The 4081-nt window shown below is 47.8% G+C and overlaps 1 long non-coding RNA gene across 1 annotated transcript; it reads right to left on the reverse strand.

The window, feature by feature from the left end:
• Positions 1-288: 288 nt before the first annotated feature.
• Positions 289-3876, reverse strand: LOC146079413 (uncharacterized). The gene is made up of 3 exons (XR_014474517.1): positions 3527-3876; positions 2405-2580; positions 289-1182 (listed from the first exon to the last, which is right to left on the reverse strand). It is a non-coding gene; the product is annotated as an uncharacterized LOC146079413 (long non-coding RNA).
• Between the last annotated feature and the right edge of the window lie 205 nt (positions 3877-4081).

Genomic DNA, 4081 nt, shown 5'->3' on the forward strand with positions numbered 1-4081 from the left:
ATGCAGGTACAGGTAGCAGCATATACGTAGAAAACCAAGAAAAAAGACACTCTGGTAACTTATGAAACAGCCCCTTACAACAGTAGGGATAAGGTACTGTTTGGCAGAGGATGTCTGCCGCAGATATGTAAAGGCTGCGGCACATATGGCGCATGGCGCAGATGCAATGGTCCCGGCCCCATTGATGTGCGCCATATGCCATGTGAGCAGTGGCCTTCACATATCTGCAGCTGAGACCATGTCTGTCACACAGTACCCCATACTATTGGCAAAGAAAAAAGGGCAATAATTTGAGTTTGATCTCCAGATTGAGGAAAATCCTGTTCTCCCTCTGGTAATGCAGGTACAGGTAGCAGCATATACGTAGAAAACCAAGAAAAAAGACACTGGTAACTTATGAAACAGGCCGTTACAACAGTAGGGATAAGGTACTGTGTGGCAGAGGATGTCTGCCGCAGATATGTAAAGGCTGCGGCACACATGGCGCATGGCGCAGATGCAATGGTCCCGGCCCCATTGATGTGCGCCATACGCCATGTGAGTAGTGGCCTTCACATATCTGCAGCTGAGACCATGTGGATGGCAAATGACAAAATAGCCTATATTTTAAGACAGATCCTCAAAAACAGGAGACTCTGGATCTTCTATCAGTAAAGAACTGTAGAATTGACGGTAATTGGCGGGTTGAGAAGGCTGTGTGGGTGTCGACTGGGTGTGTGTTGAAAGTGTGCTCGACTGGCCTGGTACGATGGCAGGCGGAGTAGGCACTGGTGTTTCTAATGACAGTGGTGTTTCTGATGCACTACCCATGCCAACTATTTTAGTGCCTCTGCTGAGATACCCTAAACTGCCATTATACACCAACTCCATGCATAACTTTTCAAATGTCAGTTGCTGGTCCGGAGCCATGTTGCGAACACACTCTGCCACATAAGTGAAGTAGTTGTCATGTTTGTCCGGGTTTCTTTGCAGGACTCGCTGTGCCCGCATCATAAATTCTTCATCTGCTGCTGCTTCTCCTTTTTTTCCTTTGCCACACATATTTTTTGCACGGGGGAGCGGTGGAGTGGGTTCCAGGGTGGGTGGCAGAGTGCGTGCCGGAGTAGGAGCTTCGCTCGATGTACATTGTACATTATCTGATAGCGCAGACAGGTCCGGGGTTGGAGGTGGGTCGTCAGCAAGCTGTAAAAAAATTGAACAACATGTTTACTAATTAATTCTATTTACTTCTAATTTCAGTTCCCTACCAGCGTGAATGAATGGAAAGTCATCGCAGAGGAGTTTGAACAGCGATGGAACTTTCCAAATTGCGGTGGAACCATTGATGGCAAACATGTCCGCATAGCCCAGCCTATCAATAGTGGTTCCTACTACTTTAATTACAAGGGCTATTTTAGCATTGTACTAATGGCTGTGGTTAATGCGAACTACAGTATGAGTTTATCTTCCTGGATGTAGGAAGGAATGGCCGTGCATCAGATGGTGGCACTTTCAAGGACACAAAGTTCTACGAAAGGCTCACAGTGAACACCCTTCACTTGCCGTCTGTCCAGGAAAGTAAACAGGGGCTTAACTTTGTGTTTGTGGCGGACGAGGCTTTTGGCCTGCACAAGCACGTCATGAAGCCATATGCGCAAAGGGGCCTGAACCATGACAAAAGGATCTTCAACTACAGGCTATCCAGGGCACGGCGTGTTGTGGAAAATGCTTTTGGCATCCTGGCTAGCCGGTTTCGCATTTTCCACACTGCCATTAACCTGAGGGTGGACAAACTTGACTGGGTTGTCACGGCGTGCTGTGTCCTGCACAATTTACTCCGCAGAAAAGCCACACAGCAAAGGGCTACAGTCACAGCACTCCAAGAAGACCAAGATCTGCCAGAGGAGGTAGTGCAGATATCCTCCTTGCAAACCCCAACATAACACTTCACAGGGAGTGCACGAGCCAAACAGGTGAGGGAAGAGTACAGATGGGTCTTCTCCCATCTTGGCAGGGGATGGCGCTGGCGTCGCCAGCCGCCATCCCCCGCCAGCGCCATGGCGATGGTGAGAAGGGGACGCGCGCGCACGAGAGGCGCGCGCGTCCCCTTCCGACGGCGCTTCCATCCGCCGCCTGCCTGCACCCCCCCCTAACCCCCCCTAATCCCTGTCCGTCTCCCTGAGGCGGAGACGGACAGGGTTTCCGTCGTGCTAGCGACGGAGACTGAGACGCGCGTGCGCGTGAGACGCACGCGCGTCTCAGTCTCCTCGCTGGCGTGGCTGCTGGCGGGTCGCCAGCGCGTACGTTCTGGCGACCCGCCAGCAAGGATGGCAGTAGTAACATACTGTATATGGCCTACTTTAATGGAGAGGGGGCTGTGGATTGGCAGGAGGAATCAATTAGATAGCCAACAAACTAGACTCACCAACACAGACTGTGAATTATCCTCCTCATGCGCCGTGACTTCTTGGTTGATTTCTTTTCATTTTATTCGAATACTCCTTGGACTTGGTTCGCCACAGGCATCCATGGGAACGATACTTCTCTATGAAACCTTACAAAAATTCCTGTTCTTTCGCGTTAGACATTGGGACTGTAAAGCTAAAACCATTCGTTATTATATATACATATATATATATATATATATATATATATATATATATATATATATATATATAGTTATAGTTACCAATTTACCTAGTTCATATGTTTTAAGTATTTAAAATGTTAATAAACTTTTATGAAAACCACTATACATTTTATTGTGCACATTGCTATTCACACAAACAGGTGAATGGGGCCTAGCAAAGAGGAGTGCATGGAATACTGCAATGTGGACAATGGTTTTATATACATATATATATATACATACATACATACATACATACATACAGTATATATATATATATATATATATATATACACACACAAACACAAGGAGAGTCCAACTGCTGCGCCAGCACTGTTTGCTATGTGGAAAAACATGGCGCCGGGGGGAGTGTTTAGGAAATGCCACTCAAATAGGCTGGATCAAACGACGGGTGCACCGACGGACGGCCGACGGAGGCGGCAAAAAACACTCACGATCTGCATGCGATTGACGGTCGGTCGGCCTGGGATTGACAGATCCTACCTGCAGCACGTAGGACCAAAGATGCGACCAAACGTGTACGCGCATCGGACCGGATCAAATAAATGACATAAAAGCCCAAAAGTACATACAATCTGCATACAACCGGTCGGAATTGGATCTAAATTAACAGAATCGGGCCCTAGTCGTCCTGGTGTGTACCAGGCAATAGGTGCTGTCTAAGGTATATATATTGTGTGTGTGTATATATATATATATATATATATATATATATATATATATAGCTTAGAGCCTACGAGCCTAAAACTGATATCCCTTTCACATTGCACCTAATTACCGGTTTCCTGCCAGTTCCAATCATGCCTATTTCTTGCCAGTCCCAACCGGTAATTGGTGCGATGTGAAAGGGATTACCGGTATAGCAAATATGAACCGCTAAAATAGAAGGATTCTTACCGGTTCGTGGCCGTGTTGCTTTGCGGTGTGAACGGGTTAATCAGGTTGAGTTTTCTTTGTTGCTGGCAAACAGGCTGTACACAGAAAACAGGAGAGAGAGCCTGCACGTTTCTATCTCTCCCGAAGTAGCACACCTCCGCTCTCCTGCTCCACACGCGGAGTGTTCCCTGCCTCCTTTTTCACAGCAGCCTGCACGCCCAGCCAGTCACTGAGCCGCAGGCTGCTGTTCCAGTCTCTATTGGACAGTTGAGCCGTCTCTCAGCTGTTCTGCTCTTCTGTTATCTTCCGGTGGCCACGGCTGTCAGGGGAGCGAGGAGAGCAGGTGGCGCTGCAGATCGGATTGTAGGAGAGATCCAATCTGTGGAGATATGGGAGATAATGTAAAAGGCATGAATCAGGCTTTTTCCATCCTGTGCTAGCCAACGTCTGGGCGTGCAGGTTACAAACTGGGGAATAAGGTTGTCTTTTCCTGCAAGACCACACCCCTTGCATCAATGCCACACCCCTTTTTTTTTGGTACACGGACCCTGTAGCAGTGTGCAAGTTCTTTATTTT

The sequence above is a fragment of the Crinia signifera genome, chromosome 5 (assembly GCF_055691185.1).
Source record: "Crinia signifera chromosome 5, ASM5569118v1, whole genome shotgun sequence".
Lineage (NCBI taxonomy): Eukaryota > Metazoa > Chordata > Amphibia > Anura > Myobatrachidae > Crinia > Crinia signifera.